Source organism: Tiliqua scincoides, chromosome 2 (assembly GCF_035046505.1).
Source record: "Tiliqua scincoides isolate rTilSci1 chromosome 2, rTilSci1.hap2, whole genome shotgun sequence".
Taxonomy (NCBI): Eukaryota; Metazoa; Chordata; class Lepidosauria; order Squamata; family Scincidae; genus Tiliqua; species Tiliqua scincoides.
Genome location: NC_089822.1, coordinates 63,673,800 through 63,701,003, shown reverse-complemented (window position 1 = coordinate 63,701,003; position 27,204 = coordinate 63,673,800). Strand labels below are relative to the sequence as shown.

General features: G+C 44.6%; 2 long non-coding RNA genes across 2 annotated transcripts in view; one reads left to right on the top strand and one right to left on the bottom strand.

Annotated features, from left to right (window-relative positions):
• The window catches only part of LOC136641690 (uncharacterized), an 85,527-nt gene extending 68,077 nt beyond the window's left edge, over positions 1–17,450 (bottom strand). The window contains exons 1-2 of the long non-coding RNA XR_010793905.1: positions 17,165–17,450; positions 16,624–16,727 (exon numbers count right to left, since the gene is read on the bottom strand). This is a non-coding gene — a long non-coding RNA (uncharacterized lncRNA). The remainder of the gene's footprint in view (positions 1–16,623; positions 16,728–17,164) is intronic.
• Positions 11,317–26,804, top strand: LOC136641689 (uncharacterized). The gene is made up of 3 exons (XR_010793904.1): positions 11,317–11,548; positions 14,191–17,780; positions 26,617–26,804. It is a non-coding gene; the product is annotated as an uncharacterized lncRNA (long non-coding RNA).
• Positions 26,805–27,204: the final 400 nt, after the last annotated feature.

The window sequence follows — 27,204 nt, the reverse complement described above, 5'->3', positions numbered from 1 at the left end:
TTCTGAAAGTCCAGATATATAATGTCCACGGGTTCTCCCGCATCCACATGCCTGTTGACCTTTTCAAAGAATTCTATAAGGTTCGTGAGGCAAGACTTACCCTTACAGAAGCCATGCTTATTCTCCCTCAGTAAGGCCTGTTCGTCTATGTGTTTTGAGATCCTATCTTTGATGAGGCATTCCACCATCTTACCCGGTATGGATGTTAGGCTGACTGGCCTATAGTTTCCCGGGTCCCCCCTCTTTCCCTTTTTAAAAATAGGTGTGACATTTGCTATCCTCCAATCTTCTGGCACCGTGGCCGTTTTGAGGGACAAGTTGCATACCTTAGTCAAGAGATCTGCAACTTCATTCTTCAATTCCTTAATAACCCTTGGGTGGATGCCATCAGGGCCCGGTGACTTATTGATCTTTAATTTATCAATGAGGTCTGAAACATCTTCTCTTTTAACCTCTATCTGACTTAACTCCTCGGTTAGGAGGGGCTGTTCGGGCAGCGGTATCTGCCCGAGGTCTTCTGCCATGAAGACAGATGCAAAGAACTCATTTAATTTCTCTGCCATCTCTAAGTCTCCTTTTATCTCCCCTTTCCCTCCCTCACCATCCAGAGGGCCAACCGCTTCTCTGGTGGGTTTCCTGCTTCTAACATATTTGAAGAAGCTTTTATTATTCCCCTTAATGTTGCTGGCCATGCGTTCCTCATAGTCTCTCTTGGCGTCCCATATCACCTTCTTACATTTCTTTTGCCACAGTTTATGTTCCTTTTTATTCTCCTCATTAGGGCAAGACTTCCATTTACGGAAGGAAGCTTCCTTGCCCTTCACAGCCTCTCTAACTTGGCTGGTTAGCCATGCGGGCACCCTCCTGGATTTAGTGGAACCCTTCTTTCTTTGCAGTATACACCTCTGCTGGGCCTCTATTACTGTTGTTTTAAGCAGCCTCCATGCACTCTGGAGAGATTGGACTCTTTTTACCCTCCCTTTCAACCTCCTTCTAACCAGCCTCCTCATTTGAGGGAAGTCCGCCCGTCGGAAGTCAAGGGTTTTTGTTAGAGATTTGCCTGGTATTCTTCCCCCAACGTGCACGTCAAAACGGATCGCAGCATGATCACTGTTCCCCAATGGCTCAGTAACGTTTACATCTCTAACCAGGTCCTGCGTACCGCACAAAATTAAATCCAGAGTCACCTGTCCTCTGGTGGGCTCCATGACTAGCTGATCTAAGCCACAGTCATTTAGCACGTCAAGAAATCTGGTTTCCTTATCGTGACCAGAACACAAATTGACCCAGTCAATATGAGGATAATTGAAGTCCCCCATGATTACAACCCTGTCCCTCCTTGTCACCTCCCTGATCTGTTTCCTCATTTCAAGGTCCCCATCCGATTTCTAGTCTGGAGGACGATAGCACGCCCCCAGTATTACATCGCTGCACAAGCCTGGTAATTTAACCCACAGAGATTCTACGGTGGAGTCGGACCCACCTTCAATCTCTACTTTGCTGGATTCTATAAAGGCCACATAAAGGGCCTTAACATAAAGGGCCACCCCACCTCCAACACGCCCCTGCCTGTCCCTCCTGTAGAGTTTATAGCCCGGGATTGCGGTGTCCCACTGATTCTCCGCATTCCACCAGGTTTCCGTTATGCCCACTATGTCAATATTTTCCCTTGTCACCAGACATTCCAGTTCTCCCACCTTTGCTCGTAGACTTCAGGCATTCGCATAAAAGCATTTATACATGGAATGCCCCAGGATGGGCTGCTTATTTGCTCCTTTGTCCCCGCATCCTCTCAGTGTGCCAAACCGTCTATCACATCCCATCACCCTACCTTTCCCAATTTCTTCTCCTACCCTGCCTTTGTCTTGTTGTTCTCTAACCTCCCCATCCTCATCCCATAGGGATGAGGAGTCCCGAACCGGATGCCCCTCAGCTCCTGTCGGCCTTGCCCCAGGGATCAGTTTAAAAGCTGCTCTGCCACCTTTTTAATGTTATGCGCCAGCAGTCTGGTTCCATTCTGGTTCAAATGGAGCCCGTCCCTCTTGTACAGGCCCCGCTTGTCCCAAAACGTTCCCCAGTGCCTAACGAATCTAAACCCCTCCTCCCTACACCACCGTCTCATTCACGCATTGAGACCCCTGATCTCCGCCTGCCTAGCTGGCCCTGCGCGTGGAACAGGTAGCACTTCAGAGAACGCTACCTTTGAGGTCCTGGCTTTCAGCTTCCTGCCTAAAAGCCTAAATTTGGCCTCCAGGACCTCCCAGCTACACTTGCCCATGTCGTTGGTGCCGACATGCACCACAGCCGCTACCTCTCTCCCAGCACTGTCTACTAGCCTGTCTAGACGAGAAGTGATGTCCGCAACCTTCGCACCAGGCAGGCAAGTCACCATGCGGTCCTCACATCCATCGCAAACCCCCCTCTCTATGTTTCTAATAATCGAATCCCCCACTACAAGAAGCCCCCGACCCCCCTCCCGCCGAGGAGTATCCCGAGTGCGCTCGGATACGGGTCCATCCCCTGGAGAAGGGATCCCCCCTAGGGGATTGTTTCCCTCCTCTCCAGGATGACGTCCTCCAGTCCCGAGACTTCCCACCCGGGCAGCTGAGGAGCTGCACGCCTGAGGTTGGGACGAAGCCTGATCGTCCCCGGAAGTCTCCCCACGGTCCTCCTCTGGCTGCCTGCGCTTCTCCAGGTCGGCCACCAAGGCTTCAAGGGAGTGGACGCGTTCCCTGAGACCCTGGAGCTCCTTGCACCGAGGACACACCCATGACTTATGCCCCAGAGGCATATAATCATACATGTGGCACTTGATGCAGAACACTGGATAGCCCCCACCCTGCTGCTGGCTGTCTGACTGCATAGCTTTTTTGTTGTTGTTGTTGTTGTTGTTGTTTTATTTAGGGGTCCTTTTAAAAACCGTACACTGGATAGCAGCCCTTTTCTCAAGGGAAGAGGAAGGGCAGTGTATGGGGCCCTGGCCTCCTCGCCCTGCTGCTGAAGTCGCCCAGATGCTAAACTCTCGTGCCTTACCTGGCACTTAGTTCCCGAGGCACTGGGTTCCCAGAGGCCACACGCGTCTGCAGAGAGCCTCACATTGTTTACTTGGAAGTAAGTACCACTGAGTGTAGCCTTCTGAACTTGCAAGTGAATGTGTGTAGGAATGCAGTCTAAGGGCCCAATCCAGAACGGCCCGCGCCAGCCCAGCACTGGCATGCAGTGCCTCAAACATGCTATAAGGCATGCCTGTGACACTTACTGCTGGGCCAGCACTGGTGCTGGCTCAGCATGAGCCCACACTGAGCCAGTGTCAGATAGAAGACCTACAAATGCCGCCCAGAGCTCCAGGTATGCGTCGGGCTTGACTGGTATGTTGGGGCAGGGGGGAGCCATTCCGGGGTGGGAGGAAGGCAGATTGGGGGAGGAAGCAGGGCGGGAAGGGGTGGATATGGCAGCAGACCCTGCCACCATATCCTAACCCACGGCCTGGCCCAGGAGACCCAACATGGGTGTCCTTGAATTTACACCCGCTCAATAGCGGGCACAGATCAGAGCAGACACATCAGGAGGTGTTTTAGCATTGCACAAGAATTAAATAGGGCTGGTGCTTTGTCACTCAGTTATCTGAATGACGAACACTCTGATTGTACCCTTATAAATAGGGACAATCAGAGTGTTGTGCGTGCACTGCACATTTCCCTTTCTTTTAAAATTGTTTGTCGATTCTTGTTCATGACTTCCAAACTTAAAGTGCCAGCCTTTGTGTTCTTTTTACCTTGTGTTTTATTCTATACTATTCTGGTGGTTTCTTTCTTTACACAGCAAGCATTCATAGAAGCAGTTCGCATCTCCATCCCCCGCCTGGGCCAGGCAGAGTCGCACACTGTAAAAGTGATCACTTTCCGTGTGAAACAGGAGTGTGTTGCATTTCCCTAATTGAGAGAGCAGCATCCCAGTCCTTTCCCTCCCTTCCTGCTTCCTGCAGCTCGTGCTTTCACAAGGTCACACATATTGTTCTCCCTCTGCATTTCACAGCTGCCAGAGTCTTTAACTTGCGGCTGATATAAACCTTACAGCTGGACGTCCCCATTGTTTGCTTCTGGGAAGGGTTTGGGCAAAGCTTGGAAATCCGAACTGAATAATCAGTCAACAGAGTGATCAAAAATATAGGACTCAACTACAAACGTGCCAGTTTCTCTTAATTCCTCCAATCCCAGTAAAAGTAAAGCCCAATGGCTTATCTTTATTGACTTCAGAGAATCTCTTTGAAAATTCAAGCCAAGGTTAAATTAATTGATGGTGTTTGGGAATTTGGGTTTACCTCAGAAATCTAGACAAAGCCTTTATTCTAGGGGGAGGGGATTATTTTAGCAGTCTTCTAGTGACTCATTGTGAGTAATAATCATAAGATTGCATTCCCTGTTACTTCTGTTTGTAATATTAAATAAAAGTTTATCATACATAAAAGCCTTTCATAAAATCTTTGAGCTTGACCTCCTGCCCTAAGCAAATAATTAAACAGATCTAATTATTGAGATTATCACTGCAGCAGTCTGTAGCTCCTGTGCAGAGAGCAGAAGCTAGCAGCACTCCCTCTCATCTCAGGAAAGGGTGCCCCTCATTTTATATTTTGTCCCATGTTGGTAAGTTGGAAGGCACCCAAACATATCTGGGTTCCCACACTAAAGGTCCAATCCTATTTGGACACTGCACTAATGTCGCATGGAAAGTTGCATCAAAAGTCAAATGTCACATCAAAATACATGAAAGGATGGGTGTGGATTTTCCAGCTACATGTCCTCTCATCAGGTAGGAATGGAGAGACAGAACACAAAGGAAGTAAGGCCTGAGAATTTCATTCTGGGTAATAACCAAACAGTATGCATTACCCAAGGATAGAAGCCAGAGGCTTCGTTTGTTTTTCAGCTAGCAAACTCAGTAGTGTTCAAGAGGTGTATGTTCTTCTATGCACTAGGGCAGGGGTCTCCAGATGTGGCCCACAGCGAGCCTCTATCTGGTTCGCAGCTTGCCTCTGATCTCCTGAGAGCCTCCTGCCCAGATGACCAAACACAATCAGAGTTGTGCTTGTGGGGTGGGGGAATGGGAGTCCATTGAAGAGTGTGCTTTATTTCTTGGGCTGTGTTGTTGCCTGGAGAAATCCTTGACATTTGAGCCCATTCATTTATTCATTCATCTAAGTTCCATTTCTAATGTATTTATTTAAATTTTATATTTAGTTTTTTTTCCGGCCCTTGACACTGTGCCAAATATTTAATGTGGCCCTTCGGCCAAAAAGTGTAGAGACCCCTGCACTAGGGTCACATATGTTTTTCAGCTTCTAGCCATGTTTGCAATGTTTCCTTCGAGCTCAAAGCTATTAGTCTCCATGCATAACGTGATCACTTGCTCTGTTTGGAGGAAACAATTGGTGCAGCCATCTTGTATGGCAAATAGGGGAGTTGGTAGAGGAAAGGTTTTTGAACTTGGATAAAATGAGCCATCCATTCTCAAGATTTTAAAAGCATCCTACAGAAGTTAATAACTGTCAGGCACCTTTAATAACTACAAGGCAATGATCTGACATCGCAAAATCACTGTAAAGTTCGACGCCATCTTCATTGCCATTTTTTTTAAATCAAGCTAGAAGCATGCTAGAGGCATGCTGGTGATGTCCCTTCCTGCTAGTTTCTAGTTGAAAAACACACACAGATAGAGAATACCTTGTCCCTGTTACCTTGTCTTACTGCCCCCTACTGGTCCAGATGCAAAAGTACTACATAGCTCCATACTCCAACATCCTTTATGTCATCTCAAGTAGTGGCAGTTTCTAATAGCTTCAGCTGAATGGGAAAATGGTACAATTCTGTATCTGGTTTGATTTCTTACTAGGACTTCACTGCATAGGACTTCTAGGTTCACCCAGAAAACATGTGACTTTCAAGTACTATAACACCAACTAATATTCACCCTCCATTTTTTCTTTCTACAATCAAAAAATACTGTAAGTCAAGTAGAGGTTTCCACCACAGATTTTCTGCACTTTTAAGATACAATCCACATACCATTGAATAAAGTGGTGCTGGATTACAACCTTAGGTTATAAAGATGTATGCTTGGACATAGTAGGCTTTAGATAAGACTAAATGTAACTTGGAGAGATCTGAGGAGTATCTAACTAGGGACATAAATAAGTTGCTTGAAAAACCCATAGATGGTAATTGCCAAACAGAGACAATTGGTATATTTGTGACATGTGAAAACCCACAATTTTGGTTGATCTCAGCATTCCCAGAAATGACAGTTAATTCCACAAGGGATATAGAGTGGGGCTTTTAATGCCGAACAAAAAGCCAGCTTCATTCCAGTGATTATTGATAATCAGTGCTGCCATTTAGTCATAATCATATAAAATGAATATCTTTTTTTGCCTGGAATCATTAACTGCACAGTTTCAAGAAACCACTAGTAATTTTGCATCCTGGGCCACAAAGCTTTCTTTTGTTGCATTTAAGTGAAATGAATGAAAGCCTCAGGCTAACCCTGCCAACGTATTCATATGATGTCACTTCCTGGAAAGAAAGCACATAAAGCAGGAGCTATAGGAATTGGACTCAATAAGATGGCCTCCAGAAACATGAGAAATGTAAACCTCAGAATTCCACTAGAGCAGTCTCTCCCATACCTGAAGCCCCAGGATTTGTCTTGAAAGGAATGCTTTGGAAGACGTGTTTCATTTTGAAGGTTGACATTTTAACACTGGAGGACATTAAGTTAAAAATTGACTTTTGCAGACACCAATAAAACTTGGTCACATTTCTTGCTTGAAACTTTCAGGTTTGGGTATTCATTCTGGGCACACACATAGGGCCAGTTTGGGAGAGAGAGCTGAGCTAGGGATGTAAGCGCACATCTCCCATTCCCATTGCATTATTTCCTTTCTCATAATTGAGGGGGGCCAAGGTATGTCCAAATAATACAATAGAAGCCCAATCCTATCCCCTGCCAGCCTGCACGATGCAGCGGCACCAATGGAGCATGCACTACATACTTTGGGGGGGGGGGCAGAGGAACCAGACAGCCTTGAGAGGTAACTAAAAATCTTTTTTACTTACTTGCCCATAGGCTGCCTGGCCTCCTGAATGGGTCTCCTCAGCTCTTTTGCTGGTGTAAGTCTGAGAAAAGTCCTGGGGGTGGGTCTGGACCACAAAGGGGAGTATAGAATCTTGGCATGTGATATTGCTACTGAGATCCTCCCCCTCCCACCCCCGAACCTTCCCTCACTCGGCCTGCTCCCCACCCCAAATCACCCACAATCCTCCCCCATTCAACCTCTCTCCTGCCTTACCAACAGCAGTGCTGGATGGATGAGGTTCTGTGGGCTGCAGTTGCTACACATGGCCTCTGGTCTTTTGCTCTGCTGGTCATGGCCCACAGGACAACAGAGAAACTTTAGCACCATCATTCCAGGGCTTACGCTAACATATTGTAAAATCCATCAGTGTAAAACCTGGATAGGATTGGGCTGCACACTGTTATTTAACTACATACTACCTTAAAGGAATATTTAGATTGTTCATGAGGAGACATTTCAGATAATTCCCCCCCCCCCCATTATAAAAACAAGAAATGCTCACTGCCAAAGAAAACAGCAGAGAAGAATAGCCCCAATGGATCAGGCCATAGGCCCATCTAGTCCAGCTTCCTGTATCTCACAGCGGTGTCCTATATCTCACAGCACACCAGATAACAAGAGACCTGCATCCTGGTGCCCTCCCTTGCATCTGGCATTCTGACATAACCCATTTCTAAAATCAAGAGGTTACACATACACTTCATGGCTTGTAACCCGTAATGGATTTTCCCTCCAGAAACTTGTCCAATCCCCTTTTAAAGGCATCCAGGCCAGATGCCGTCACCACATCCTGTGGCAAGGAGTTCCACAGACCAATCACACGCTGAGTAAAGAAATATTTTCTTTTGTATGTCTTAACTCTCCCAACATTCAATTTTAGTGGATGTCCCCTGGTTCTGGTGTGATGTGAGAGCGTAAAGAACATCTCTTTATCCACTTTATCCTTCCCATGCATAATTTTGTATGTCTCAATCATGTCCCCCCTCAGACGCCTCTTTTCTAGGCTGAAGAGGCCCAAACGCCGTAGCCTTTCCTCATAAGGAAGGCTAGTCCAGTAATCATCAGTCCAGTCCAGTCCAGTAATTATCTTAGTCGCTCTCTTTTGCACCTTTTCCATTTCTACTATGTCCTTTTTGAGATGTGGCAACCAGAACTGGACGTAATACTCCAGATGTGGCCTTACCATCCATTTGTACAATGGCATTATAATATTATTTTCTAATGTTCCCAAGCATAGAATCGGCCTTCTTCACTGCCGCCGCACATTGGGTCGACACTTTCATCAACCTGTCCACCACCCCCCAAGATCTTTCTCCTGATCTGTCACAGACAGCTCAGTAAACCATTTAGCCTATATGTGAAGTTTTGATTTTTTGCCCCAATGTGCATGACTTTACACTTATTCTCAATGTGTGTGTATTGAGTGTGTATGTAAACAGGCATGCTTATGTTCCTAATCACATTTTGGCTGAGAAATTTTATCCAAACTGATCAGCTTAGACCAATTAAACGACTTCCCCATGAGCCACTATTCAATAATGGAGATGCAACTTACCCACCTCCATATACAACACATACACACACATTGAGAATAAGGTGGTGAATTTCTCACCCAAAGAGTTCCAATGCCAATATATCTGTCTCACAGAGAAAGGTATGGCCTGTGTTCCTTTTCCCATCATCACATTTTCATGTGCCATTGCTATCATTCCCTTAACACCAACTCTTACATTCCTCAGTTTCACAAGGAAAGGCATTTATCTGAAGGTGCTTATCTGAAGTCTGTATTATAAAACATGCAGTGCAAGGGAGCACACCACTTCTGAAATAGACCACACCACTTTTGAAACACTGATGACAGTTTGAATATGCATCTGTTGTAGCATAGGCTGCTGTGGAACAGAGCACACGTAAAAGCTTGCGCTGCAATAAATTTGGCAGTCTTTAATGACCCTGAGGTGTTTTTTTTGTTGTTGCAGCAGGCTAACACAACGATTCTTCTGGAAGCTGCACTGTAGCAGTACTGAGCACAGAGCCTGTGCTTTTATCAGCTGCACAATATCAGAAAGTCAACAGATGGGGATTCAATAGATGTTTTCCCTATCACCACAGTTCTTTGCCTAAAGAGCTGCATCTGTTGAATTTCCACAAAATATGCAGTTGTTATATAGGTACATGCACACTGACTCAATGCTATCAGTACAGTTAGTCCCCAGTGTACATACTGGTCCCATTCTGGAGTTTGACCCAGAAGTTGGAATGTACAGCATGTAGGTTGAAATAGGGTGCTTTTGCTGGCCCAGACTTTTCGCACCTGTGCAGAAGCACTACAATGGATGACCTGCACCTGTGCAAATGTACTCACAGCTGTCTGTAGCTCAGATGCCCATAATTCAGGGTCCCAGCACATCCAAAAACTGGCAGGTAATTATAGGGCCTCAAAACAGGTTGTAATGGCATAAGCAATTGTAGTTGTCAATGTTCTTGATTCTTAAACTAGGGCCAAATGACATGTTCTGGTTGCACTCCTCCCTTGCCATTTGCAGTCTGGAAAAAACAAAGTCAATTGAAAGGCAATGGATGCTTTTAAAGAATCATAATAACAACCCAATCCTATCTAGCACTGGTTCAGGAGGGCCTCATGGCCCATGCTGTATCCAGCGCTGGGTTTGAGCAGGCTGGAATTCTCCTTGGGGTTAAGTGTACATCACTGACATATAAATCAGAGAAGGGCTTTCAGGCCCAGGACAGGGGTTCGGATCTGGTAGAAGCCTCCTCCACTGACTCCAACCCCTCCCGTGTCCACCCTCCCCCTGCACTGTTATACTCCCTCCTTACATCATTCTCCCCTCCCCTGCACCACTCAGATGACTCACCAGTGCTAGCAGCCATTCTTCCAGATTCAGTGCTGCCAGATTCAGTGCGTGCAGACTTTCCTGCCAACACTGCCTACTCCTGCATCATCGCAAACATGCTTCATGGCACGTTTGTGACACCTAGAGTCGTTGCAGCCACCACTGCTCCAGCACTATCAACCCTTAGGATTGGGCTGTCACTAGGATAGGAACCATATCAGGGGCTAAATACTGAGGCCATCCTACTCCCCATCACAATTTCATCCCCTTCACATGCTTCCGACCCACCCAGCCCCCACTTTTGAAAACAAGAAAATGAGCCAAGCTCCAACACATTTTTCAAGATGTGTAGTGTGAGGATAAAAACCATTAAAAGCTACCATTTCCTATGACGTTGCACCTTGTTTACTGAGGCTCTGACAGTTTCAGAATGCCAGAAGCATTAAGTGTTTAATCAAGAGATTGAAACGTGTCTTTTTAATCATCAAAAACTAATATAAATTTTACTTTTTGTGACCTATTATAGATGAATGGACATCTGCCAAGGTTTGGGATATTTATGTTTTGTTGAGAATTGTTTGAAAAATATAGAAATACTGTAAAATGTTGTATCTGCCTCCCCCCACCCTCAAAAAAGAGAAACAGGCCTTTTCTTTATCTTTTAAAAGGACAAAAAAAAATAGTTTGAAGTACTGGATTTCTAAAATACACTGTAATGTAAATGCAATGGTTTCCTTGATCTCTTGCAAGGCCAGTTGTGTCTTTGCACTTTGGTTGTAGAGTCTTGGCACAAGCCTTGGGCCATTTAATGCACCATCTGATCCACAATTCTTAACATCTTCTTTAACCAGAATAGCAGAAGGTTGAGCATGGGATCAGGGCAGAGAATGAGCAGCCACTAGAAAGCTGGGTTGGAATGCCTGAGAAGACCACAAACTGGCCCCCAGCCCTTGTGTTTCTCATTATGATCGCAGCAGTAATGCTAGTTTGTAGCATTCCAGTGGCGATTCAGACCTGTATTAAATTAAACACACACACAAATCCCCCTATATTTAAATTTCATTTAAAGAGTTAAAATGAAAGAAAGGCGGGGGGGGGGGAGAAAACAGGACATGCAAAGTTAAGGCAGATGCACTGTTCTTTGTACACTCAAGAAGAAAAATACCTACAGCAACACATTCTTTAGGGTTGGAGAATGCATTACTGGCATTCTTGGCATGTGAAGAATCACACCACTAATTTCATCTCCATGAGCCCAGCTAGTGCTATTTTAACCCATCAAAATAACTTTTGCTTTGCCCCTGAGAGACGCTTACTGTTGACATTTGCCTTTCGGAATGGATGGAGGTGGAATCTGAGGTGAAAGTGATGACCACAAAATTGACTGTGATCTCTTTAACACAACTAAGAGCAAAAATCCTACCACAATCTTGCACCAGCCCAGGAGTGTTGTGTACATCCATAAAGAATGTTGATGCCTCTTTTCGAGTCAGATGGACCAGCACAAGGACATGCACAAGCCCATGGAGCCTGAATCTAGCATCTGTGGCACCCAACACAGGTATGGTTGTGCTGGCTGAGGGAGATCAATCCAGGGGTTTGGGGAGAGTGGAATGGGGGCTTTTTGGGGTGGGGGAGGGCAGCAGTGGGCAGACCAGGCCCGGGAGGGAGTGGAATTGGCCTACGGCACTTAGGCCAGATCTTAACCCCCCTCCTGAGCAGCCTGGCATTACTGTGGGCTGCTCAGATCCATACCAGAGATTTAGCTAGCAAATATCTGAGTAGCCCCATTGCAGTGGCTGAGGCATTACTCAGGATAAGGGGACATGTCCACTTACTCTGAGTTACACTCCATCCACCTCCAACAGGCAGCCTGCCTGCTCTAACATAGGTTAGGATTGGGCTTCCCATGTTACGTTAAGCACGTGCTTAAAGCTGAAACGCTTGTTTCCTTTAAGCAAAATGACAATAAGCTTGGACTCAATGTAGATCAGGACCATAGATGTGATGGGATTTGAACCCTAAACCTGGCATGGCTTCTCCCCTTCTCCAATGTTCTAGCTCAGGGGTCTCTAAACTTTTCAGCCAAAGGAGCGCGTCAAATATCTGGCACAGTGTCAAGGGCTGGGGAAAAAAATTAAATATAAAATTTAAATAAATAAATTAGAGATGGATTTAGACGAATGAATGAATGAATGAGCGAGCTCAAATGTCCAAGATTTTTCCAAGCACCAACACAACCCAAGAAATAAAGCACACACTTAAATGGATCTCCATTCCCCCACCCCACAAACACAACTCTGGTTGTGTTTGGTCAACTGGGCCAGAGCCTCTCAGGAGATCAGAGGCTGGCCACGGTCTGAATAGAGACTCGCCACGGGCCTCATCTGGCTCCCGAGCCGAGGTTTGGAGACCCCTGTACTAGCTCAACACTCCCCTTCACATTTCCTCTTCCACTCTGTCCCCCTCTTCTTTTTCCAATCCAGGAAGTGGAAGGATAAGGAGGAGCAATGGAGGCAAGTAGGCAGACAAAGATGAGTGCCACCTACCAATCTGCATTTTGTCACATTTAAAATACACTGTGCTCTCTGCCTGAGCAACAGAGGTTAAGGTAAAATATAAACTGAAATGATCGAACTAACATCTTATCTGCCTTCAATTTTTTGATCCATGGAGTTCTGTGTCTGGAGAAAAAATAATCTTATGCAATTTATCTCTACAGAGAAGGGTTTACTTTCAAATCTCATTTAACTCATGATAAAACCCATCCATTATTGTTATAGAGAGGGCCCAAAGACGGTTTTATAACACTCTGGAGCATACAGGAAACCACCAATGAATCATCAGACCCTCCCATTCTTTCTGCAATTCACATGCAAGCTTCAAAGTGCTGGAAAGTTCTCTAAGATAAAGTATTACAAACATAAAATGTATGGTTTGATGCCAGTATTCTTAGAAGTACACAACATCTTATATGTACAGGCACACATCGCTTAACAACCTTCCACAATGACAGACCACATATACAACAGTGGTCAAAGCACAGTGAGGAGGCTCATAATGAGGCAATTAGGTCCCCCATAGCCTGCAGCAGTCTATTTACACAACAAAGAACAACAACAACACAACAAAAAGGCTCTTGATGCAAAGAATTGGTAATCAGCCTCCAGTAGCCTGTGCAGCCAACCAGTGTCTGGCAAAGAGTGTCTGCTTACTTACACAATACAGGCACTAGACTGGGCAGAATGTTCACTTAACAACCTAATCGCATAACAATGGAGATAGGAGAACATATCCCCGTTGTTAAGCAATGCACATCTGTATACTAGAAATTACAGTTAGCCTACTGACAGTGCAATTCTATCCATTAGTTACACACAGAGAAGTATAAGGTACAAGGACAAGTATAATGCCACATGCACTAGGAAAACCACGTGTATTTACACTAGAGTAGTGATATCCTTGAGCCAATTGGAGGCTAATGCTGGTGGAAACTTTACGCTGTCAAGAGACCAACAGTAAAATGGCAAAACAGAAACAGGGTTGAATGAGGTCACGGCAGTGGAAAAGCGGGGCTTATCTAGAATTCCATACCTGTTCAGAAGTTAAGAAGGCGCTATGGTCTATTTGTGCCTCCCTGGTTGAATACTGTGTGTTTAATAGGGTGATGTCACCAACCAATTTGGCTGTCAGTACATGTTTTGGTATCTTATATGAAAGCAAGGTTATCACAGCAAGCAATCATGTGACTGATGGTTGGCAATGGAGTTTTCAGGGATATTGTTTGTGTGTGTTGTGTTGTTAAATTAGTACTTGTTCTGTAATTATGTATTTTTGTGCGCCTGCTTTTGCTGTTGCAAGTGCATTGGATCATGACCTTATCACAATGCCATTAGTCCTCACACTGTGGTCACCAGAGTTCCAGGGGTTGTCCGTTCCGCTACACATAAATGCCAATTTGATATGCCCCAAAAGGTGGCAAAATTTTTCTATAAAAAACAGGGCCTTCTTTTGATCTTTCAGGAAGTAAAAAAAAAAACAACTGAACAAATTGCTTTGCTAAGTAGCAGCACACAAACAGAACTGTTCTGTTGGAAGTGCAAAAGTCCCTGTTTTATTCAGCCATCTTTGCATTGCTTTGCATGCCAACTGGAAAACAAACAAACAAAATCCTAGCTTTTTTCTCTCTCATTTACATTTCAGAAAAGGAGAGTGGTGGGAGAGCCAGTTCATTCATGGTGGATGTACTGCTGTGGCTCCTTCTCTAAAACATCTGCATGCCAGATATCCATGGCTTCATGTTAATTACACCCAGCGCTATTAAAGAACTTAACTAATGCCCCTTTGGATGATTTAAACATAAGAACATGAGAAGAACCCTGCTGGATCAGGCCAAAGACCCATCTACTCCAGCATCCTGTTTCCTACAGTGGCCCACTGGAAACTCCTGGGAAGCTTGCAAGCAGGAGAGAAAGGAAGCAGTCCTCTCCCACCAGTGGCCCCTGCAATCGGTACTGCCTTTGAACCTGGATGTAGCAGCCATGGACAGCTGTGTGTCACTGGAGGTAGCAGCTTGTCTTCCATCAGTTTGTCCAATTCTCTTTTACAGTTTCCTAAACTAGTGGCCTTCTAAACATCATTTTGTGGTGATTTCAGATGGAGAATCTGAAAACCAAAGTTCCTGAATATTTTACTTTTTGTATACCCTGCTTTGAAGCCAACTTAGTTTTCTTCCAAAGTGGCTTACAATTAGAATGTTAAATTAAAATTCCCCCTCCTACCCCCTGCCCAACCTGTTCCCCCCTGGACATCCCATGGTCCTCCCCCAAATCACCTCCTCCACTGACATATGCTTCTGGGAGCCACCATTGTGTTGCAGGACCTCCAGCTGTTTGTGCCATTGGCTCAGAAGTGCACAACGGTGGTGTGGCTTTCGTACCACCAGCCCAGATTGTGAAATCTGCTACCATAAGCCCTGGATAGGATTGGACTGTTAGTTTATTCACAAACCAAAGGAGAAATACAGCTCTTTCCAGTTTTTGATATCTTTGAATGGACTTCACTTTTCATAATGGCAAGTGACAGGCAGCTGAAGTACATGTGATGGTCTCCATAAAACTGTGGCTGAAACTGACTTCCTGTGGTGACTTAATCCCTATGCTGGCCGTAACATTTGAAAATATCATGTAACTTGTCCCATCACATTTAGATTCTCCATGGGAATGTGGAACAGGGGTACGGAGGCTCCTAACACAATGGTCATGTGATCAGTAATTTGCCACTGAGAGGGCTGTTTTTGCCAGTATTCCCTTGGCAACCATAACATGTGTTCTGGCCTTGAGTCTTCACGTGGGAAAAAAGAGCAAAACCTACTGAAGATTCTGTAAAAAGAAGGTGATGGAATTATTTTCAGCTCGACTTCAGAGAGCTATACATCTGGCATCCAAAGCCTCCATCTCTTCATCACCCTTTCAAGTTGCCTGGGCTGCGGTCCAGTATGTCTCTGCCTGTCACTTAACAAACTCAAGCTGTGGTTTTCAAGCTGATAAAATTTATGCTAATTAACAGGTTGAGGGAAAATGTGATGTTATTGCTGTGGAATGTTCTGAGAAGCTGGAAACACTTAACTGCAAAAACTACATGTGGTGAAATAACCAATAATTTGCTTAAGAAACCCACATCTGTTTTTGCCTGTTACAAACAGGGGTTAATAGTCTGTCGAGGGGCAGGCAGTGGCAGTGAGTAGCCCTAGGATAAACAAAAAAGCCTTAACAGCAGGAAATAGGCTTGTTCTCGTAGTGTAAGCATTTACATTGGCTGCTGACCAGCAAAAGACGTAAAGGGAGGTTGGTTTACACTTTGTTTTCAAATATGGACAGGAAGAAACAAATAGGTTTGTGGGGTTTTTTTTTTTTGCATTTTGTATAATTGTGGGGGGGGGGGAATCCTAAAATCCACTCAAAATGTACAAAAACAAAACCCATTCTCTCAGCTTCCCCAGCCTACACTGATCATTATTTTAATAAAGTGGAATCGGGAGTATTTAGCTACACTTGTAATAACCATGAACGAATTGTATGGATACTGTTCCTCGCCATGTTGCATCAAACTCAAGGAAAGTGTGAAAAACAGGTGGTGATGGGCTATAATCAATTTCTGCTTTACGATTGGTGGTTAAAGAAGGGCTCCTAAGTCAGTGAGTAGACAACATTTCAAGATGGGACTATGGATGAGCGCACGTGCATACAGTGTGTACATACACAAACACACAACCTGAAACTCTAATTAAACGCTTTGAATTACAAAAAGGTGAGACATTTGCTTTAGGTCACGCACATTGATTCTAAAGGTATTAACTTGGATATAAAGGCATGGTATAACCAAACGCAAGCACTTTAAACTCTAATATGATTTTAGTTGGAGAGAGTGAAGCACACACTTTAGCACTCTCAAGAATCAATATGACTTTAACCTGTGCATGTTTACTCACTGATCTCTGACTGGCTGAGATTACCTGTATCCCAGCCAATTACCTGAGTGATGGAGGCAAGAGAAAAAATCACACTTACTTACTTAGGCTACAGTCCTAACCACGCTTTCCTGACAGTAAGCCCCATTTAACGAACTAGGACTTACTTCTGAGTAGAACTGGTTAGGATTGTGCCCTTAGGTGACCAGTTCCTTCCTCTGTGCAGGACCCAACATTTCTTCCATTCTTCGTGGCATCGTGCTTCCGTCAACTAAAAGTCATAACCAAAGAAAAACAGATGTCAAGTAGCAGGAAAAACAATGCCATGGGAGAGAATTGCAAATGAATAATACTATCATCATTAAAGTATTTTTTTTCCCCAAGAATCGCTCCACCTGCCAAAATAACTAACTTTTGCCCAAAATTCTACACAGGAGAACATTTGGCACTGATTCTGGTCCACGATAAAATATTATTTTTATGATAACTGTTGAAATAAAGGTAGAAGTTGCATTTTAGAGGGCCAATTAAATGCATGATGTCCTCATTTGATAGCTTTTCAAAAGAAGCACTCTGTGTGTGGCAAAGGGAATCCTGTATTTATAGTAATTAAAGAAACATACAAAGACAGTTTGGATATACTAAAGGACGTGACTAATACTTTGTTAGTTCCCAATTCTCATTTTAAATAAACTGAGGTTGATATACCCGAATCCCTGGAAATGGAACAACACACACTGTGCAGTGTTTGCTAGAAAGTCTCCTGGGTGTTTCTCACGTTAGCCAATGGGAACGGGTGCTGTTTGATTCCACACTCAGCCATCTGACATGCCAGGGTACCGTTTTGCTTTGCTCAAGCTCAGTGCCTGCTGTGCATTACTTTCCCTCCTAAATTTAGTTCTTCTGATCCTAAGCAAAACTCTGGGAGCCATCACATCATTTGTCTCCTTCTTCTGGCAGTCACATTTGTTTATCTGAATGTATTGTTAAAGCAGTGGCTGCCAAAATTCTGAATCTGGAGCCCTCTGTTTTGCCTTTGTTCCCAGACTCAGCTCCGAGCCTAAAGTCCAAAAGATAGCCTTTTAGAACCTCACACTTTGATTTATAACTGTGTTACGTACTACTGTTGGATTGTCATGCGCCTATGATGACCAGCCTGCTTTTAGCAAAGCTTACAGAGCCATTCTCTGGCTCAGCAAAGCACGTATCATTCCAGGCCAGTGTCAAGCTTCATGAACACAGCTCTGAATGGAAGATGTAATGATCCAGCTGCAGAAGCCATGTGCACAGCATCCCATTTCACACGTCCCTCCTAATCCAGCAGGTAATGAGCACCCCAGAACAGTCTTGCGCATATATATGCATTGGCCTTGCTGACTCAGGGGAAAATTTACTGTATGTACATGTATGAAATAAATAGAATTTTATCTGCAGTGATGCGCTATCCATGCTTATTGACAATGGTCAATAAGCTGAATCAAAATTAAGTTTGTGCTTTCTGAACCAAAGCAAGACTCGCATGTTTGATTCCTAGGATGGTACTCACATAAGCATTGCACATGTGGAGAGCTGGAGAATTCCAGTCTGCTAAGCTTTCTGCGATTCTGAATTAACCAACCCTGGATCTGGAAAACAGGCATCATCCATCACCCACAATTTTGTTGATCTAGTTGCAGTCACCAGACCTCTGTCCAGAGCCAAATTAAGGAGCTACATAAATTGCAGGAACGTTTTATAATACATTAAGTACTACTTCTGTTTGAAGGTATTCTCCAGGTGAGTAAATCATCTTTATCTCTGCAAGAATTTAGGAACCTGGTAAATTTCTACTATTTGGCTTATTTTTTAATAAACTCAACTCAAATCTGACTAGATTGGTGCATAATCCAGCCAAAGGTAAACATTTCTAAGGCTTCATTCCTTGGCACAATGGCGTAGCTGAGAGGGTGCAGGGGGAATACATTGCCCCAGGTACCTAGCCTTGAGGGGAGTGCCAACCCACAACCCCAACAGTAAATCCAGGAAGAGGAGGCCTGGTCTAGAGGGTAGAGCCTCCGTTAGCCCAAAGATAACATCAGAAGGTCACCAGTTCGAGGACACTGGCAGCTCTCTGAACGGCTGAGAATGGCGAGACCTTGAAGCAGCTGACAAGCAGAGCTGAGTGATTCCATCTGCTCTTGGTGTGAGCAAGAAGCGTCTTGGCTGCCCTGCATGTGAGAGATGGAGCTGCTTGTCAGCCTGCGTGGGAGAACTGGAGGCCAGAAGTGAGGCCAAACCAGGAAGATCCATTCAGAAATGTTGTTGGTTCTTCAAAGAGAAAACCTTTATGATTGTAAAAATCCCCTTGAGGGATTTAGAAACACCTGCCTATGTAAACCGCCTTGAATAAAGTCAGAGGAGTAATCCGATGACCAGAAAGGCAGTATATAAATACCAAGTTATTTATTATTATTATTATTACTATTATTATCCAGAGTCAGAGCTGGAAGTGGCCTACCCACCACGTCTCCCTGCCTGAGGTGCCTTCTCCTGTACCTTCTCCTGCACATCAGGGCACCACAACCCCCTAACACAGGCAGGAAACAGGCACTGCCACAGATTCACTGGGAGAAAGGAGCCAGGTGGGGGGGGCAGTTACTCGGGAGTAAGACGAGCCAAAAGTACTGGGACTTACCTCTGAATAAATACGTATAGGATTGTGCTGTAAGTACATGCCTTGCATTTCCCCCATAGTGCTTACTGGGATTTTAAAATGATTGACTTTGGTGAGATGCGCTAGCAGATGCACTGATTTACAACCCAATCCTGAAAATTGGTTTGTAAAGTAAATATCTTTACTAACAAGATATACATAAAATAATTGTATATTTCCCCCCCCCCTTCACTGGGACCATGCCCCTCCCCTTCCTCTGCATTCTCCATTGGATTTATCTTAGATTAGGAATTCCTTGAGACAGGGACCTGATGACACTATATAAAATGAAACAATAATAACATAAACCTTATAAACCCAGCTAATGAAGGGCAAAGTTCTAAGCTAGCCCTTCTCCCCGACCTGCCAGTTTCAATTGAATAGGGAGTAATTTTTTTTTTAACGCATGAGGACATTTCTTGGTCTTCTTTATTTCTTGTGGCACCAAAACAGTTTACTAACCAGTACAACAAAATCTGGAACTATTTCCCAGAGCTTGTTTGTTTATTTTTCTGTCATTCTTAAACTAGTTCCCTTTGGGCAGGATGCCCAGGTCTCAACTGTGATACTCTTCATGGTAGCAAAGAGTTGTATCCGCCTCTATAAAATGTGCTAGATCTCTTTTCATCTTATTATTTTCCATTTTACAATAATTTCATTTTTCTTGACAGGAGCTCTGAAATATATTTGGGTAACACACACAGGGAGAGAGAGAGAGAAATGTAATCGGTTTATGTAGCTAGCATCCCTGCAAACTAATGAGGAAGCGAGAATAATAATGTAGTTTGTAAAGTGTTTTTTGAATGTCCACAGCAAGTTCACATGAAGTATTCTGATGTAACCGATACAACGACGCTGAAAGGTAAAGAAAGATTTTTGTCTCCAGAAGCAGCTGAAGCTTACCTAACGTTGCCTAGTAAATTCATAGGAGGGGTGAGAGTTGAATTGGGCAAGTCTTACTTCTTAGCCATTCCACTACACTAGCACTCATAGCAGCTCATTGCCTTTGAACTGGGATTTGAAAAGAGGCCACTCTCCAAGAAGAGACTAAACATTCTTTATACACCAAATTGAGAGTGAGTTCCACTGACATTAGTAAAGCCTATTTCTAAATAAGTATGTGTGAGATTGGGTGGCAAGAGCTCACTAACAGCCCAATCCTATTCAGGACTGGATTGTCAGGCGGAGGGATTTACAACAGCAAAAGAGTCTTCTGCTGTCAGAAAATAGCTGCTGATGGCGTGTGCGGTGCTGTGACCATGGCCATTCCGTGAGCGCTGCCACAAGAGGTGAAAGCGCTGTAGCTATGTCACCAGACTCCACCACTCCCACTCGACTCAGTAAGCCAGCATGGTGGCAGGATGAGCAGGGAAGGAGACAATTGGGGATGTAATTGGGCAGGAAGGCAGGAGGGACCGGAAGCAGGGAGGAGACAAGAGGGGATGGATCCAGCAGCAATGGTGTATGCCGGATCTTATCTCCTTCATTTCAAACCTCCCTGCCCCTTTTTCCTCCTTGGACATATGACAAGAAAAGAGATGGACTATGTCCACCCATAGGTGGCCCCGGGCTTACATAAATGTTTTGTACTTATCTCCTGTTTGCCCTTGGGTCACTCTCCCATTTTTGGAGCAGTTGCATTGGAGCTGCTGGTGGGGGGTAGGATTGGGTCCTTAATTTGTTTCCATGTTTATTCCTTTACCAAGTCAGCTGTGAAAGAGGTGCATTTTCCATTCCGTTTGCACCCACACCTCCTAGTATTAATATCAGTGTCATGAAAGGGTAGGAAACCATCTCCCTGAAATGCATTTGAAGTTCAAATAGCATACACAAAGAGCTGTTTAATGAAAGCTGATGTTACCATGTTGTATGTTTTTCACATTTTCTGGTTTGTATAGGCCAATTTCAGGGAAACCAGGCCATGTCATACAATATGTTTCAAATCGTATCCATATTTACCTGGAAGTAAGCTCCATTGACTATAATGGGACTTACTTCTGAGTAGACATGGATAGGACTGGGCTCAATCTTGCTGGTAAAACAGATTCCTCACCTGTTTAAATTGTGGGGAGAAGTACTTCTAAAAATAATATATGTCTGTGTTGCATATTTCTACCCAAAAGTCTGATCATAAAAACATAACGTAAGCTATATGATGTAAGCCTATTAAATGCTGAAGCCTGTTTGAGTTAATGTAGTGCTCGTGAAAAAAGCCAGCTATTCAGCCAAGCTGCGGGCAACCTGACTCCCGTCTGAGATTGACATCCCGTCCACACATTACACCAAATGAGCTGGGAGAATTCTGAACAGGACCACATCAGACTGCAGGCAGGGTGTTGTTTTTTTTAATGCTCCCCATGGAGCAAAGTGTTAAAACAAAGAAAAGACTGAGCTAAAACATTTTACTACAGGCAACAATCTTTTGACTTTGGGGAGGATCACAACCAGTCCAGCCATAAAGTGACCTGATGCTTTTCTGTCATCAGCAGCAGAGGGTGGGGCAAGTGTGCAGCAGATTCAAGATGCCTTCACCCTGAACCTGCCACCTCTCTCCAGCCTGCCACAAACACAAGCCTGATTGATCCCCTTCCCGCTCACTCAAGAGAGTGACCTGTGTCCTTACAGTGCTATGTTGCATAGTATTTTATTTACAGGGACTATGCAAACAAAGAACAAGCTCCTTTGTTCTTGTAGTCCCTTTATTGAAAATCAGAAGTTATGCACTTCCAGGTTTGCAAAAATGATGCAATGTGAGGGCTTTCCTTTGTCAGTGCATCACGGCAGAGACAGCCGTGACAGACCCAGAGGCAGCATCAGGAAGTGGACCTGATTGTGCTGCCCCTGGAGACGGTTAAAAAAACAAAACAACACCACATCAATACCCCACCTGCAATCTGAAGTGGTAACACCCCAAATTCTACCACTTCAGTCTCCCACCTAATCTGGATAAGAAACAATCAAAAATACAGAACTCAATCAACAAAATGTTTTAATTGCCAAAAGATTTTCTTTACACATCTTTTAAATGCTGCACGTGTTCCATCCATTGCATTTGTGCACTGGATGGAAAGGCAGCCTTGCTAAAGAGAGACGTACCTGTGGTGCAGGGAACAATTAGATTTGATAATGAGGATGGATGGATTCTCCAGCACTGGCTTTGCATAGAATGAAATGCATAGTTAGTAAGGAAATAAAAGAACTAGAATAATTGTACAACTAAAGGTTTCTGAAATTGCTTCTTTCTGTGCTTTGAACTTTCTCTTTTAAAAAAAGTCACCAAACATCCACTCCAGTGCTTGAACTGCAGGGTGGAGCAGCTTAAAATCACTAAAAGTATTACATTTTTTTTAAAGTGCACAAAATGTCATGGGAAGGGGAGTTGTCTTCGTTATTGTTAATGATATAACAGCCAGTGATTTGAATTTCTTCACAATGATCAGAATAACAGTGGATGTCCAAGTATCTAGTGTCAGGATGAGGGTCATGGGTGGAGTGGAGAATTGTCCAGTTACAAAATATAGTGTGATGAGGAAAATTGCTCTCTCAAGAGATGTTTCGACTATGCACAGTGAACGTGTTAACAGCTGTGGCATTTATTGTCCTATAAACCAATCACATGACAAGACTTGAGGACTAGTTCAGATACCACATGGAACCATTATTTACAGTAATCATGGCTGAGCAATCATGGCCTTTGGGTGCCTAAAGGTCCAATCCTCTTCTCAAGATATGCAGGCATAGTTCCATGCACAACAGCTCAACAACAGGCCCCCTGGCACAGAAGTCCACCTGCACAATGAACACCAGTACGACATCAGAGAATGCTAAGAACATAAGAACATAAGAACAGCCCCACTGGATCAGGCCATAGGCCCATCTAGTCCAGCTTCCTGTATCTCACAGTGGCCCACCAAATGCCCCAGGGAGCACACCAGATAACAAGAGACCTCATCCTGGTGCCCTCCCTTGCATCTGGCATTCTGACATAACCCATTTCTAAAATCAGGAGGTTACGCATACACATCATGGCTTGTACCCCATAATGGATTTTTCCTCCAGAAACTTGTCCAATCCTCTTTTAAAGGCGTCTAGGCTAGACGCCAGCACCACATCCTGTGGCAAAGAGTTCCACAGACCGACCACACGCTGAGTAAAGAAATATTTTCTTTTGTCTGTCCTAACCCGCCCAACACTCAATTTTAGTGGATGTCCCCTGGTTCTGGTATTATGTGAGAGTGTAAAGAGCATCTCCCTATCCACTCTGTCCATCCCCTGCATAATTTTGTTTGTCTCAATCATGTTCCCCCTCAGGCGTCTCTTTTCTAGGCTGAAGAGGCCCAAACGCCGTAGCCTATCCTCATAAGGAAGGTGCCCCAGCCCCGTAATCATCATAGTCGCTCTCTTTTGCACCTTTTCCATTTCCACTATGTCTTTTTTGAGATGCGGCGACCAGAACTGGACACAATACTCCAGGTGCGGCCTTACCATAGATTTGTACAACGGCATTATAATACTAGCCGTTTTGTTCTCAATACCCTTCCTAATAATCCCAAGCATAGAATTGGCTTTTTCACTGCCGCCGCACATTGGGTCGATACTTTCATCGACCTGTCCACCACCACCCCAAGATCTCTCTCCTGATCTGTCACAGACAGCTCAGAACCCATCAGCCTATATCTAAAGTTTTGATTTTTTGCCCCAATGTGCATGACTTTACACTTACTGACATTGAAGCGCATCTGCCATTTTGCTGCCCATTCTGCCAGTCTGGAGAGATCCTTCTGGAGCTCCTCACAATCACTTCTGGTCTTCACCACTCGGAAAAGTTTGGTGTCGTCTGCAAACTTAGCCACTTTACTGCTCAACCCTGTCTCCAGGTCATTTATGAAGAGGTTGAAAAGCACCGGTCCCAGGACAGATGCTTGGGGCACACCGCTTTTCACCTCTCTCTGTTGTGAAAATTGCCCATTGACACCCACTCTCTGCTTCCTGGCCTCCAACCAGTTCTCAGTCCACGAGAGGACCTGTCCTCTAATTCCCTGACTGTGGAGTTTTTTCAGTAGCCTTTGCTGCACCAACCAAAATTTGGTTGGTGCACCAACCAAAATGCTGCGCCAACATAGCTCAGATATCACTTGGACGCCAGTGAAACTCCACTGGCAGAAAGAGAGAGCAAAACATGGAGGTGTGATGTGGGAAGAACTTAAGAGGAATGTGGGAGAGATGAGGAGAAGTATCCTAAACCCCATCACACAATAGCAGGAAAGAAATAGGTAGGTAGGAGTAAAACCACAAGGCAGTGGCACACCTCCTAGCTCCATGTCTGAGGCAAAGGTCTGTGATGGCGTCCCTCACGGGCTGTCGCTGCCTCCCCTGTGGGAAACTCCCCCTCACCTGAGGCTCACGAACCCTCGCGCAACCTGAGCCTATGTCAGGGAAACTTCTCTGAGATTCCCCAATGTTATAACTGGGGATTCCAGAAGCACAGTTTCCGATTCAATCAGGAGCTTCAGAGAGACTTCCGCAGGGTGCTAGAGGCTTGTGTCTGGGGCATTTGCCCCATAGACGTCTATGGTAGGTCCGTAACTGCCATAAGGGAAAATGGGGAAGGGGAAAACAGCACCTCCTGCCACCTACTGCCTCACCCACTTTCTGAGACTACATTTGGCAACCAATCACAATACACCAACCCCAGTACTAAAGCTCCTGCCAGGGAGACAACAGATCAGCTGACCGGGTGGGTGGTACGCGATTATTCCTCTCCGGTATCTCAAAGGGGAACTTTGTTGATGGGAACCATGGTGAAATCGGACAGTGCACAACAGAAGCATTTCGCACAAACAACCTATTTTCCCTCACAACATAAATGGCAAGTTAGTGTGTTAACTCTTTCCTTCTCAGAAATATTGTTGCAGGTTTTCTGCCCCACGAGGACTCCACACCAGAAGCGGACAACAGTGGAATCACTAGGATTTGTGTCACCTGGAGTGGGAGGTTAGCGTGCCACCCCGATGATGGTCCTCCTCCCATGTAGTGGGTGGGGCAATGCCCTGGGCAGTGGGTGTGGTGATGCACCATCATCCCGTTCCCTGCTGGTTTTTTGGCTATAAATTTTGATTGACTAGAGATACCTCAACATGGTTTGTTCCATTACATTCTGCATGAAAATACACATTGAATGATATATAACATGATGGCATTATTCAAAAATGCCAAGATTTAAAAAAATTTGGCCAGTAGTGGTGTCACCCCCCCCCATGTGCATCACCTCGTGTGGCCCACATCCCCCTAGCAGTGCCACTGGCAGACAAAGAAGGTGGCTGCGGAGGGGGGCCCTAGGTGTCAGGCCACTGGGGGGTGGAAACACTCCCACTCCATGGTGCTCCAGGTGTTTCCCAGGCTCACTGCAGGGGAGTTAACAGCGTTTCTCATTTGGGATATCTCCCCATATTAGGGGTGCTGCCTATTGCTATATTGTTTATTCCTAGTGGCTGGCAGTGGGCTGTTCCCCCAGCATTAGCCGTTCATTAGCCCTGCACCTGCCCTCACTACCTGCTCTGTTTGTCCTGGTGGTGCTTCTCTAGCAGGGCAGATTGGATGCAGTTATCTTCTCACTAGCCAAGCAACATATGACTGTACGACAACATGGTCATAACACATGGATGTCACATCAGTGACGTTTCCATCAAGACATAGCTCCAAGGACAACAGGCTGTGTCAGTGTTTGCACTGACAGTGGGGTGTTACTGGGAACAGCTGCGCCAGAATAGCCAAAGGTCCTTGTTGCAGGAAGGGCTTAGGGTATTGCACCAGTGTCTGTGCAATGTCAGCATGGTGCTCAAATAGGATTGGGCCATTAATCCACCAAATCCTTACTTACTTCAGCCAGTGCTCTATGAACAAACAAGTGTAGTAAACTGGCATTCCTACATACTTCCAGCTGGGATTTATGGGGTTCAAACATCACAGTATACCCGAGTGTTTTAAACCAGGAGCAGATGCTTAAGGCTTCCTTCCTTTCAGGAGAGAGGGGAAAGTATGTGAATCCAAGGCTCATGAATGTCAGGCAGAATCATGATTCAACTATGGTTTTGCATGACATCTGAACTGCACAATTTTAGGAAAGGACATTCACAATCAAGAGCTGATGTTGGGCAAGGGGAATTGGTGGGTGCTTCAAAGAGTGAAAGGTAGAGACATTTAATAGAAGGGGCAAAGTACTGAATGGCAAAGTGCCATCCAGAGGAGATTTTAAAAGTTTCCCATGCTGCAACAGTAATGAAGGCTTTTCTGTACTCTGTATCATTGGTAATGGAGTTTTCCCTTTTATGGAACCCAAAACTGGCTAGTGTCCCAAGGTAGACATTTTACATCTGCCTTTTGAAGGTTACTCTGCACTCCATTCATAGGCCATAAATCATTTGTATTTTGGCTCTGCTTTCTTAATGCATTCCTTCTTTCATTCCAGGGACAAGGCCTATCCACAGACATCTGACATGTTATACAGCAGGATCTGTTTTTCCTTGGTAGATCCTGTGCCTTACACAATTTCCCGGCCATCTGCCTGCTTCCATCTTTACTGCAATTGGATGTGCCATAAAAGAACAACACAGCCCTTCCTCCTTAAAGTCCTTTCCTCCCCTATGGAATCTGACCCCATGAAAAGTACTGATGCATTTTTCCTACAATTTTTGTTCTGTCCTAATCTCTCTCCTTAGCTCCTCAAAGCCTATGATGATGGCAGCTGTTGGAGAAGGCAACTGTCTTTTTGCAGATGAAATTGTATATTAGCATATACCAGTTTCTATGGGCAAGGGACTAATTAAATATACTCTGATTCCACTCTGTGCATATGCTTAGGGGACAAACAAAATTAAAATATACTGTATGGAATTTCCAAGCACCAAGGTCAAATTTAATGCCTTATTTCTTGGAAGCTATAACCAAATTTTTAACAAACAGAAGCAATATACAGAAGTTGTTTGAGAGATTTTGAGCGCTCAAGATTGCGCTGTATCAACTGGCGCAAATCTCTTGTGTCACAAACGTGCTGTAA